At 47.2% G+C, this 13,697-nt stretch overlaps 1 protein-coding gene across 9 annotated transcripts in view; it reads right to left on the bottom strand.

Moving 5' to 3' along the window:
* Positions 1 to 13,697, bottom strand: part of ARSG (arylsulfatase G) — a 147,943-nt gene that overhangs the window by 83,551 nt on the left and 50,695 nt on the right. For 2 of the 9 annotated variants that reach the window (XM_077972587.1, XM_077972588.1), the window contains exon 3: positions 5,549 to 5,728. The exons of 6 other annotated variants lie outside the window; for them this stretch is intronic. The gene's annotated coding sequence lies outside the window, so the exon portion shown is untranslated. Of the gene's footprint in view, positions 1 to 5,548; positions 5,729 to 13,135; positions 13,560 to 13,697 lie in introns of those variants that run through there. One more of the 9 variants, XM_077972589.1, reaches the window with a different exon arrangement.

The raw sequence follows: 13,697 nt of genomic DNA, 5'->3' as shown, positions 1-13,697 counted from the left end.
GCAGAGAGAGTTTAAATAGCTTTCCAAGACTACACAGCTGGTATGAGCTCAATGCATCTTACGCCAAGGCCTGCCTCATCAGGGTGCCATATTGAAGACTGCAGACCCCTACAGTTAGGAAATGGCAAAGCCAGAATTTGAACCCAGGCCTTTCCAACCCAAATTCCTATGCTCTTTCCACTACAGCCATGCGAGGGAAGGCTGTCTGGAGCTGGGCTGGTCCGCAGGAGGTATCGTATTAACTAGGTCATCATGTTACAGGAGCCAGCCTTTGGCTAGGAAAGTCCTGAGACTCACGCTTGGTGGTGCCAGCCCCGACAGCCTGACTCACATCCACACGAACCACGTGAGCCCAAGAAAGAGGCAGAATGCCCGTGACCCCATCTGACTTCCAAGGATGGGTACAGGAACCAGAATGTCAGTGTGGTCAACATGTTTTCTTCCTGTGCACACAAGCTACACAGGAAATCAGAATCTGAAGTTTGCCTTAGTGAGTGTGGACTTCATTAATACTAAGAAAATTCAAATAGAGCATCCAAAAAGTCCTTTACTTTGTGAAGCTTAAGGGCCTTGTCTCCACTATAGATTGACTTTTTTTTTTTTTGGTCGGAGTTTTGCTCTGTTACCCAGGCTGGAGTGCAGTGGCATGATCTCAGCTCACCGCAACCTCCGCCTCCCAGTTTCAAGCAATTCTCCTGCCTCAGCCTCCCAGATAGCTGGGATTATAGGCACCCGCCACCACACCTGGCTAATTTTTGTATTTTTAGTAGAGACAGGGTTTCGCCATGTTGGCCAGGCTGGTCTCGAACTCCTGACCTCAGGTGAGCCACCCGCTTCGGCCTCCCAAAGTGCTGGGATTACAGGCGTGAGCTACGGCGCCCAGCCTGTGGATTGACCTTTGACAGTGGGTCTGGGATACTCAAAGGCTGTTGAGCCACCATTTCCTCTTGCCTGGTTCCATGGACTGAATGTTTGTGTCCCTCCAAAATTCATATGTGGAAACCCGAAACCCCAGTGTGTCCGTATGTGGACACAGGCCCTTTAGGCGATAATTAGATTTAGATAAGGTAATGAGGGTTCCATCAGCTTCCATGAGGAGGTAAGTGCATTTGTGAAAAGAGGGCTTGGCTGGACGTGGTGGCTCACACCTATAATCCCAGCATTTTGGGAAGCTGAAGTGGAAGGATTGCTTGAGCCCAGGAGTTTAAAATCAGCCTGGGCAACATAGCAAGAGCTTTCTTTACAATAATAATGATTCATTAATTAATAAGAGGGTTCTTTCTCTCTCTCTCATTAAGTATGTCTATGGCTTCGGGGTAATGTCAAGTTAATGTGAGTCCTTTTCCTAGTTTTCATCGACTTCTAAGACCTAGAATTTATAAATTAGAGTCTACCAGTGACTCAAACTATCTGAACTTCATTTTACTCATATGTAAGTGAGGATAATAATGATAATCTTATAAAATCCCTACAAGGATCTAATGAGAGAATTTATAAATCACATTGATAGGATATGGCACCAAGTAGATGCTCATTCGAAATCTGTTCACTCCAAAAAAAAAAAGAAGAAAAAAAAGAAATCAGTTCTCCTTTCAGACCCTTCATGTGTTCCAATAATTAGGATGATAACATCAGAGAGAGAGAGAGAGCCCTCTCTTATTAATTTATTATTATTAATATTGTAGAGATGGGGTCTTGCTATGTTGGCCAGGCTGGTCTTGAACTGTATTCTCCTTGTGAGAATATAGCAAGAAGGGGGCCATCTGCAAGCCAGGAAGAGAGCCCTCACCAAAACCTGACCATGCTAGTACCCTGATGTTGGACTTCCAGCCTCCAGAACTGTGAGAAATAAACATTTATTGTTTATGCCATACAGTCTATTGTATTTGTTACAGCAACCCCAGCTGACTAATATGGCTGGCCAGTGCCAAAAATACACTGCCTGAATGTTATCCCTGCTTGCCCAATTTTAGTGATGGCCCTCAATGTAATCTCCCCTTGGACTTGTTAATGTCCTCATCTTGGGAACAGCTATCTTAATTTCTTTTTTTTTTTTTTTTTTTTTTTTTTTTGAGACAGAGTCTTACTCTATCGCCAAGCTGGAGTGCAGTGGCGCAATCTTGGCTCACTGCAACCTCTGCCTCCCAGGTTCAAGCGATTCTCCTGCCTCAGAATCCCAAGAGGCTGGGACTACAGGTGCGCACCACCATGCCCAGCTAATTTTTGTATTTTTAGTAGAGACAGGGTTGGCCAGGATGGTCTCGATCTCTTGACCTTGTGATCCGCCTGCCTCAGCCTTCCAAAGTGCTGGGATTACAGGCATAAGCCACCGCACCCGGCCAGCTATCGTACATTTCTACAGCAGGATGCAGTTTTGAGTTCCTTTGCCGGGTGTAGGTTCCATGAGATGGGGCTTAGAGTTGCAACTCTAGCCCCAAGCACAGCACCTTGGTGGGGCAGCACTGCCCCAGCAATATCTAGTGAACAAACAAACAAAACTTGGAGAAACTCAGGTGGTTTGATTGGGAAAAACATGTCAGTTCATTTTTCATGTAATCACTTAAGCGGATACTTTCAGGGCTCAATGCCTTCCCCACTGTGTGTTAAAGTTCATAGCTTAACTCTCAGAAACAATCTCGTTTCCTTTATTTGCAATTCTTTGGAGAGGCTGTACCCACCCCAAAAAATGCAGCTTTATGAACTGGCCTGCACGTCACCTTTTTCCCCCTTCCTGGCCACTGTCTCCATTTAGTGAGACTAATTAATAAGCAATAAAATGACCTTGTTATTTGGAAAGCTTTCCTTTCTCCCAAGTCTATCTGGGCAGGCTCAGGCCAGTTCACCATCAGGGGTCCTAATTAAAGTCTGAAAATACATTGTAAAGCAAAGCTGGAAATACAGAGCCAGACATTACAGCAGCCTGTTAACAAGAAAATCAACGCAAATTAAGACACAGCCAGACAGAAACCAAAGCAACTTGCCATTGCATAAATTATGTGTATTAGAATCAAGGAACGCTAGCACTAGAAAGGCTGCCACAAAAGCCCCGGAGAGACATAACGTCGCAAAGTTAAGCGTGTCCAGCCTTCATTTACAAGGAATTTAAAATAGATGATGAGGCGTTCTGTGGCAACTCTCTACATTGCTATGTGACTGGAATAAAAACTGTCTTTGCTCCATTCATAATTTAAAGGCATGGACGTGAAAATAGGTTTTTAAAATCTTTTGCTGTGGCCTTTTTGTGTAGAGGGACAGGGTCAGGAAATGGGAACTGGAAAGTAGCTGAAGAAAACTTAGAGAAGCAGCTCAGCCCGACCTCCACATTGCCTTCTGTTAAATGGGAACACGGCTGACTTATTCCTCAGAAGGTTGTCAAGTGAGATCATTGAGATCACGGATACACAGGCCCTTTGTAAGCTACAAGCAAATGTGGCAGCCAATAGTGAACTTGGTGCCTTTCATCTACTCATTCATTCATCCATTTCTACTCTTGTTCTTTTTGTTTCTTTCCCTTTTTTTTTTTTTTTGAGATGGGGTCTTGCTATGTTGTCCAGGCTGGAGTGCAGTGACTATTTACAGGAGCAAGGATAGTGCACTGCAGCCTCAAATTCCTGGGCTCAAGCAATCCTCCTGTCTTAGCCTCCTGGGTGGCCTCCCAAGTAGCCACCACACGTCACCACATCCAGCCTCTTGTTCTTTTCCAGAAAGGATTCCTGGCAGCTGAGCTTGCTTATGGTCCTTGGCAAATTTCTCCTTTCCTTTTCACCATTTCGTATATATATGCACATTCACATTCAAGGAAGCACACACACAAGGTATAGGACAATGCGACATACACACAGGCATCTATGCACCTCCTGAACCTTACATCTCTCTCCATTGCCACAATTCTGAGTCAAGCCATCCTGGAGATCCCTGCAACGTGACCCCTGCCCTTCCAGCCGCCTGTGTGGGCCATCCTGGTAAGCTGGAACATCCCATCTCAAATGCAGGGGGACGACTTCAGTCATTCAGGATCCCCACAGCTTGCAGGATCATGTCCAATCCTGTAAACATGTACACGACACACGGTACCAGAGGCCCAGTCCCTCCATCCAGCCTCACGCTCCCAGCCCTGCCATACTCAACTGCTAGAATGCAACACCCCCTGGAGAGCGAGGGTTTTTGGTAGTCTGGATCACAGCTGTGTTCCCAGCACCTGGGACAGTGCTCCGAGGGAGGCCCTAGCAATCAGGTCTGGGTCTTTGCTCTTGCCTTCCCTTCTGCCTACAACACTCTCCTCTCCCTTTATTTTAAGCCTCAGCATTCAAGTCTTAACAGATAATCTTTATTGACGACCTCCTGACTCTGCTCTAGAGAAATGACATTTCTCTTCCTGTAGCCCCACGGCACCTTTTTTTTTTTTTTTTTTTTTTTTTTTTTTTTGAGACGGAGTCTTGCTCTGTCACCTAGGCCAGAGCGCAGTGGCATGATCTCGGCTCACTGCAACCTCCAACTCCAGGGTTCTAGGCGATTCTCCTGCCTCAGCCTCCCGAGTAGCTGCGACTACAGGCACACGCCGCCACACCCGGCTAATTTCTTCTGTATTTTAGTAGAGATGGGGTTTCACCGTGTTGCCCAGGCTGGTCTCAAACTCCTGGGCTCAGGCAATCTGCCCCCCTCGGCCTCCCAAAGTGTTAGGATTATAGGCATCAGCCACTGCACCCGGTCATGGCACTATCTTTAACAGGATTCCTCACTGCAAGCTTTATCACCGAAAGCATGAGAAGCCCAGCAAGGCGCCTTTCTCTTTCTTGACTGAGACCAATCTATAAGTGATATGCTAGTTGTATCCCCTAAGCTGTCAATTCAGATGCATCCATCTCAGGTTATAAAAGCACGGAAGTAGGAGATATGGCAGGAGTCTCCACTCTCACAACACACTACCCTCCTGCATTGTAATGGCTGGTTTTCTTGTCTTTATTTGCCATCAGGCTATCGGTCCCCTAAGGGCAGAGCTGGCTAGGGTCTCCCAGCATTTATCTCATGTCCTCCTCTTCGTAGAGATTCACTGTTGAATGACTGTATTTGGGAGGCTTAAAAGAGGAACTATTAATAGCAATTGGACCGGCTACTTTGAACTTGCAGTTGGTTAAGCAGGCTGGCACCAAGGCCCCACTGGTTAATATTTCAGTTCCTTTTCTTTTCTCTAAGATTGGCTACCATCTAGGTCATTGTGTTCCTGCCTGTCCCCATCTATTAAACAGAGCCATGAGGTAAAAACCTGAAGTCCCTTTTGTTCAGCACGTACCTGGCCCCAGTTGAAAGGTGGGCATGACAAGATTTTGATGTCTATTTGACCTATTTACCCAAGTGCAAAAATACAAAGTCGCCCGTCCCACCACGCCGAGAGCTTACAAAGAGAAGTCAGGATGGGACCTCCCAAAGCTGGCATCTCAGAGATAATGGTGAAGGTCACAGGACAAGAGGATTTCTCCCCAGTGAGGGTCCTCCCAACCCCGAATCTGAGTTACTGTCAGGGATAGGAATACAGCTGAAAAGGAATTACCTGAAAGAGGAAGGGTCCTTCTCTCTCTAATATTGGTCTTGTTTAGAATGTCCTTTCTGCCCTCGTCCCCATACTGTCCAACAGACATCAAGACCTCGTCGCAATCCCCTGCCGTGTGACTGCCGACCCGGTTTGCATCTTCCATTAGGTTACTGCCAAATCCCCAAGGCAGCAGGGTGGCTAAGAAAAAGAGGTCGGAGAGGTAACAGGGTGCATGAACTCTTGCAAAAAGCCAATTCTGAGAACACAAACCAAGCCAAGTGCTCAACTAAATTGACAGCTCAATTCATTGCTCACTGAGGCCCGTTTTAGAAACAGCCTCAAGTCCCTGGGAGCCCCTGACCTTCCTGTGGTGAATATTGATCTTTGATTCCTAGCTAAGCCACTGCCTATAACTCCTAGCAGCAGCAGCATTGACTTGACTCCAAGTTAAACCAGGGGTAGAGAAGGGAGAAAGCAGAGAAGAAACGAGATCAAGGTGCAAAGTTAACATATTGCAAATCAACGTACATAAGTAACACAATTACGGTGTGCTGTCACCTGCACCTCTGAGTCAGCCTGGCAGACAGTTCAAGCAAGTGGGAAGTATCTGGGCTCTGCTGCCTGTGACCACCTCTCTCTCACGATCACTGGGCATCCTCCTTCTCTCTCCCAAGAGACCTGTGAGTCATTAGGTGCCCAGGAGCTCAAATCCCCATTTCGAAATCCTAGGCCATTGCCTGAATCCAGCCACCTGCCAGGAGTCATATGCAAGGTACTTCCCAGCCTGAGAATTTTCAAGAAATAGCGTCACTTGTTTACATCACAGGTGAGACCAGCACTGGCTTTCCCTGGGTCTGAGATGTGCTGCCAGCAAGAACCAAACTACTGTTGTATCATCAGGGTTATTCACTGAGCTCTCAGAGTTATCTTAAATATTTCCAGACTGCATGAGGAGCTGAAAAAGATGCCAACAGAATGCGTTTGTCCTCTTCTCTTTTTTAAACCATGAGCAATTCATCCCTCTGTCCCCTATTGTAATACAAATTGCTTTTCATCTCCCGTTTTAATTGCTTTTTTTTTTTTTTCCCCCTGAGACAGAGTCTCGCTCTTGTCACCCAGGCTGGAGTGCAAAGGCACAATCTCAGCTCACTGCAACCTCCACCTCCCGGGTTCAAGACATTCTCCTGCTTCAGCCTCCTGAGTAGCTGGGATTACAGGCACCCGCCACCATGCCTGGCTAATTTTTGTATTTTTAGTAGAGACGGGGTTTCACCACATTGGCCAGGCTGGTCTTGAACTCCTGACCTCAGGTGATCCGCCAGCCTTGGCCTCCCAAAGTGCTGGGATTACAGGTGTAAGCCGCTGTGCCTGGCCAATTGCTTAAAATTTTTAAGTTTTAGTTGATTACTAAGTCCCTGACATTTTCACTTAAATTTCATTTCAATTATCTTCTGGCTATCTTATCATTTTTAAACTGGTAAGTGTCCAACAGCATAGCCCAGCTCAGATCTGCAAAGGACATTGGCAAAATGACATCCCACAAGGTCAAGGGCAAAATAGGTTGGCTGCTTAACCTACTGACATGTGCAAGGGGACCTGGGCCTTGCGGTGCATACACGAGCAATCTCTCAACACTGGGGAGCCCCGAACAACAACGCCCTCTGATAAAGCGATGTCTGCTAATTTGCGGTAGCTTTGGGTTTTTCACATACAAATAAAAAAAAAAAGTTCATCATTATTTTTCATGTAGCCAATCTCTAAGCTAGCAAACCCACAAACGAGATAATCTACCCACACATGGCAGAGAGCTGATTATAACAGTAAAAACGCTTCCTAACTCTCGGCCTCAGTTTCTCCCTAAGGGATATGGTGACATGAATGCTCTTTGACCTGGGCTACTCTAAATAGGCTTAAGGCTGTGGGATTTTAGGCCATCATCCCTATTTTATCTCCATGTAGATGGCGTTTAGAAGTCTGAAAAGGGATACCAAAATACGAAGGCACTGAAAGATTCTGCTTTTCTTCCCCCAAAGATTCCTTTTTTCCTTTAACGAATAATGACATCATAATTGTGGTATGGATGGTGCTCTTTCTGTGCACAAAATGGGTAAATCACATCTCCTGTAGCCAGGCTAAAAACAAACAAAAAACGAATAGCGTGTGCTGGCCACAAACTAAAAGGGAAATGTTACTGAGACCTTTCGGTGTTGACTTGGGGATTTGGTCTAGGAATGAGAAGAAACAAGCAGATTCTAAGTCCTACAGCTCAGCCTGGGGAAGGGTGAGAGTCTGGGAATAGACAGAGCCAGGTGCTTTTGGAACAGAAGCTGAGAAAACAGGCCTCACCCTCCAGCCAGAGGACGGCAGGATGAACAGGGGAGCAGGGCCGGTGTCATAGGGAATCATTAAGTGCTAGCACCCATCAAGCACCAGTACATGCCAGGGACCCTTTTGCTGCCTTATATGATCTTATTTCCTCCTCACAATAGTCCTGTGATGTAGGTGCTATTATTTTCCCATTGCAGAGATGAGCAAACTAAGGCCCAGCAAGGTTTAGTAACTAGCCCAGCGTCCCAAAGCTAGCATGTAACAGACCCAGGCAGTCTAGTTCCAGCTCTCATGCTCGGGTTAGCCCATGTGTGCACACCTAGAAGTTTAGATCCAGGAGTCCAAGTACGTGAACAATTATTGTTTGAGCACCTACCATCTGCCAGGCATTGTTTTAGCCACTGAAGACATAAATAAGACAGATAAGGAGGCTCCTATAAGGAGGTGATATTCCAGTGGGAGAGACAGGCAATACAGAAGTAAACAAAGAAGATCATTTGAACAGTGATACAGGTCATGACACAGAACAGGAGAATGGGTAGGAGACGTGCATGGGGAAGGAAGGCAATGTTGGAGAGAGTGGTCAGGAAAGGCCTCTCTGAGGAGATGGTATTTGAGTGGAGGCCAGAAGGATGAGAAGGGATCAGCAGCTTGAAGCCTAAGAAGAGAGCTTGCCAATAAGGGGTAACAGCCAGTGCAAAGCCCCTGAGGCAGGGAAAAGCATATGTTCAAGGAACAGAAACAAGTGCAATGTGAGGAACATGAGGAGAGGGTTGGAGATGAAGCGGGAGTGGGCGGGATAAGATCACAGGTGCCTGAAACTGCAGCCATCACACATCCCCAGCTGGGTGAGCCTCCGGAACGATGGTTACATCAACCATTTTGATGACTGACATCTAAATCCCATTTCTGGCCGGGTGCAGTGGCTCACGCCTGTAATCCCAGCACTTTGGGAGGCTGAGGCGGGTGGATCACCTGAGGTCGAGTTCAAGACCAGCCTAGCCAACATGGTGAAATGCTGTCTCTGCTAAAAATACAAAAATTAGCCAGGTGTGTGGCACACACTTGTAGTCCCAGCTACTCAAGAGGCTAAGGCAGGAGAATCACTTGAACCCAGGAGGCAGAGGTTGCAACGAGCCAAGATCGCATCACTGTACTCCAGCCTAGGCAACAGAGCAAGACTTCGTCTCAAAATAAATAAATACATACTTACATAAATACATAAATAAATAAAATACAATCCCATTTCTCAGGCTGCCTCTTATGCTTGGACAGCACAAAAATCCTTCATTAGCACCAAAGGGAGAAAAAAATGATGAGATTCCAATCTTTCTTTTTTTTTTTTTTTTTTTTGAGACAGGGTTTCACTCTGTCACCCAGGCTGGAGTGCAGTGACGCGATCATAGCTCACTGTGGCCTCAACCTCCTGGGCTCAAGCGATCCTTCCAACTCAGCCTCCAGAGTAGGTAGGACCATGCCCAGCTAATTTATTGATTTTTTTGTAGAGATGAAGTCTTGCTATATGGCCCAGGCTGCTCTCAAACTCCTGAGCTCAAGCAATCCTTCCACCTTGATCTCCCAAAGTACTGGAATTACAGGTGTGAATCACCACACCTGGCCTCCTCCTCTTTGACAGCCATATGGCAAAGCTGGCCAAATCTTGATGGATTCTCTTTGATAATTCCCCAATTCTGCCCAGTCCTGAAAGAATAAGGCTCTAGAATGAGGAAATCTGAGTTTGAATGCTGGCTTGGCCACTCACCAACTCTGGGCGTGTTACTTAACCTCAATTTCCTTATCTGAGGTATAAGAGAAAAAGTAGGGTGGTACCAAGAATTAACCAGGGTAATGCCTAGAGCCTGGCACCTTGCAAGAGCCTGGTAAGGGTTAGTGATTGTTGCAGCTGTTGTGTTGATTGAAATAAAGGTGTTGGTCCCGGTGCACAGCCAGCATAGGGATTACCAGGAATTTGTCACTGGAACTCCACCCCATCCTTCCAAGTTTTGTCACTGGACCTTTTATCACGCAGATTAGCCAATTCACACTGACATTACATATGGACATTTCTAGTAACAGTAACAAAAATAACCACAGCTAACATAGAACCCTACCCGTTGCATGCTAGGCTCTATGCTGCTTACATAGATTACTTTTTTTTTTTTTTTTAAATGAGACACTCTGTAGCCCAGGCTAGAGTACAATGGCATGATCATAGCTCACTGCATCCTCGAACTCCTGGCATCAAGGGATCCGCCTGCCTCAGCCTCTGGAGCAGCTGGGATCACACACATGCCACACCACACCTGGTTTATGGATTGCTTTTTTTTTTTTTTGAGATGGAGTCTTGCTCTGTTGCTCAGGCTGGAGTACAATGGCGTGATGTCAGCTCACTGCAACCTCTGCCTCCTGGGTTCAAGTGATTCTCCTGCCTCAGCCTCCCGAGTAGCCGGGATTACAGGCATGTGCCACCATGCCCCGCTAGTTTTGTATTTTTAATAGAGTTGGGGTTTCTCCATGTTGGTCAGGCTGGTCTCGAATTCCCGACCTCAGGTGATCTGCCCACCTCAGCCTCCCAAAGTGCTGGGATTACAGGCATGAGCCACTGTGCCCAGCCCGGATTACTTAATTTAACCCTCACAACATCCTGTGAGGTAGGGGTGCTATCATTGTCCCCACTTACAGAAGAGGAAAACAAAACTCCAAGGGACAATGCAGCTTGCCCAGCTCACAGCTCACAAATAGGAAGTGGCAGAGCTGGGATCTGAGCTCAAACTGTCTGGCTCCTGCCCTCTTAAGCATGACATTTAGTCTTCAATGCAACAGATACTGACTGACCACCTACTACATTACAGACTGCGTTAGAAGCAGAGGAAAAAGAGATATGTAGGCCCAGCACCGCGGTTCATGCTTGTCATCCCAGCACTTTGGGAGGCCAAGGAGGGTGGATCACTTGAGGTCAGGGGTTCGAGACCAGTTTGGCCAACATGGCAAAACTCTGTCTCTACTAAAAGTACAAAAACCAGCTGGGCGTGGTGGCGGGTGCCTGTAATCCCAGCTGCTCAGGAGGCTGAGGCAAGAGAATCACTTGAACCCAGGAGGCAGAGGTTGCAGTGAGCCAAGATTGCACCACTGCACTCCATCCTAGGTGACAGAGTGAAACTGTGTCTCAAAAAAAAAAAAAAGATAAGTAATATGGCTAATTGCACCAGACTGCCAGACTGAATAGTGTTCCCCTCAATTTCGTATCAATCCAGAACCTGTGATGTGACCTTATTTGGAAATAGAGTCTTTGCAGATGTCATCAAGTTAAGATGAGGTCATACTGGAGTAGGGTGGGCCTTCAATCCAATGACTGGTATTTTTATTAGAGGAGGGGAGTCTGGCCACTGACATGAAAGAACACCACGTAACAACAGAGGCAGAGATAGGAGTCCTCAAGCCCAGAATGCCAAGGATTCCAGCAGGCACCAGAATCCAGGAGAGAGGCAAAGAATGGATTCTCTGTCAGAGCCTTCAGTCGTAACCTTGATTCTGGACTTCTGGCTTTCCGAACTGTCAAAGGACAAAGTAATGTTTTTTTGTTTTTGTTTTTGTTTTTTTGAGATGGAGTCTCGCTCTGTCACCCAGGGTGGAGTGCAGTGGCACCATCTCGGCTCACTGCAAGCTCCGCCTCCTGGGTTCATGCCATTCTCCTGCCTCAGCCTCCCGAGTAGCTGGAACTACACGCGTGTACCAATACGCCCAGATAATTTCCGGATTTTTCGTAGAGATGGGGTTTCACCTTGTTAGCCAGGATGGTCTCGATCTCCTGACCTCGTGATCTGCCCGCCTCGGCCTCCCAAAGTGCTGGGATTACAGGTGTGAGCCACCGCACCCGGCCAGGACAAAGTAATGTTTTAAGCTGTCCAGTTTGGAGTAATTTGTTCCAGCAGTCCTAGAAAATTCATTTGTTCACAAACGACAAGGAGCCAATAGAACCGGGCGTGGTGGCTTGAGCGTGCAGTCCCGGCTAGTCACCCCAGACCCTGTTGGGCATAAGAGTTTGTGTCTGAAAGTCACAGTTCCCCACTGGCCGTGAGTAGGCAGAGGGAGAAACCAGTGATGAATCAGTTCGTGGCCTCACAGGAAGCCCGGCTTTCCTGTCAACAAAGAAGAATGAAAAGCCGTCGGCCTCAGGCCAGAGGGCTATCCACCTGGCCACTGTCACGAGGCTCAGATGGAAAGAAACACTTTCATAAGGGGGTGGGGAGAAGGAGAGCCCGACGAACCACATTTGGCATCTGACCCCTGAGTCGCCCTTTCTGCTCAGAATGAGAGTGTGACGGTAGAGACAGCACATGAGAAAAAAAAAATGTGTGAGCTTCGAAAATCTCAGCTTAAATAATGGAATTAGTATTTCCTCACTAACCCGCTAGACACTGAAAGCAGAAGTTCCTAAGCATTTGGCAACCCAGGCCCTTTTGAGAATCTGGTAAATGCTAATGGATGGATGAACTCTCTCCCCAGAAAAATATTCCTATATGCAAAATTTGGGGTGACATTCCAGGGCATCTTGAGCTCCTAGAGCCCATTTATTGACAAACAAATATTAATTGTCCACTACGTACCAGGTACTGTGCTACATGCTAGGAATATAAGCGGGAAAGAATAGAGGAGGCATTTTTCTTCCTGAAGTCCAGAGCTAGGAGGGAGGTGTGTAAGGAGGGGGTGTGTAAGGAGGGAGGTGTGTAAGGAGGGAGGTGTGTAAGGAGGGAGGTGTGTAAGGAGGGAGGTGTGTAAGGAGGGGGGTGTGTAAGGAGGGAGGTGTGTAAGGAGGAGGTGTGTAAGGAGGGAGGTGTGTAAGGAGGGAGGTGTGTAAGGAGGGAGGTGTGTAAGGAGGGAGGCTGCCATAACAAATTACCACAAGCTATGCGGCTTAAAACAGTACAGGCCAGACATGGTGGCTCAGACCCGTAATCCCAACACTTTGGAAGGCCAAGGCGAGTGGATCACTTGAGGTCAGGGGTTCGAGACTAGCCTGGCCAACATGGTGAAACCCCATCTCTACAAAAATACAAAAATTAGCCAGGCATGGTGGCAGATGCCTGTAATCCCAGCTACTCGGGAGGCTGAGGCTAGAGAATCGGTTGAACCTGGGAGGTGGAGGTTACAGTGAGCCAAGATCGTACCATTGCACTCCAACCTGAGCAACAGAGCTAGACTCTGTCTTAAAAAAATAATAATAATACAGTATAGGAGGCTAAAAGTCTGAAATGAAGATGTCAGCCGGGCTGGTACCTTCTGGAGGCTCTGAGGGAGAATCTGTTCCGTGTCTCTCTCCTGGTTCTGGTGGTTGCCGGCGGTCACTGGTGTTCCTGGCTTGTAGAGGCACGCCTCCAATCTCTGCCTCCATCTTCACGTCACCATCCCTCTGTGTGTCTCTGTGTCTTCTCCTCTTCTTACAAGGAAACGTCACTGGATTTAGGACCCACCCTAAATCGATTCTGAGATCATCGAGAGCCTTAACTCACAACATTTGCAAAGACCCTATTTCCAAATAAGGGCACATTCTGAGGCTCTGGATGGACATGAATTTAGGGAGTGTGCTATTCAACCCAACGTAGTGGTCAGATGATTGAACAGCCACCACGGAAAGCAGCGAGGACCATCACAGAACGCCCGAGGCATCCACGAACGCTTTCCTGAGGCCCTCGTATACAACTGAGACCTAGGTAGTGACTAGAAACTAATTAAACAGAGGAAGTGGAGAGTGCACCAGGATGAACCCATCACACAGATGAGGGGAGGGCTCACCCCAAGACCACTCAAAAGAGAGGGGGCGGTGAAGAAACCAGTTTGG

Source organism: Macaca mulatta, chromosome 16, assembly GCF_049350105.2.
Source record: "Macaca mulatta isolate MMU2019108-1 chromosome 16, T2T-MMU8v2.0, whole genome shotgun sequence".
Lineage (NCBI taxonomy): Eukaryota > Metazoa > Chordata > Mammalia > Primates > Cercopithecidae > Macaca > Macaca mulatta.
This window is presented reverse-complemented; position numbering and strand designations above follow the sequence as displayed.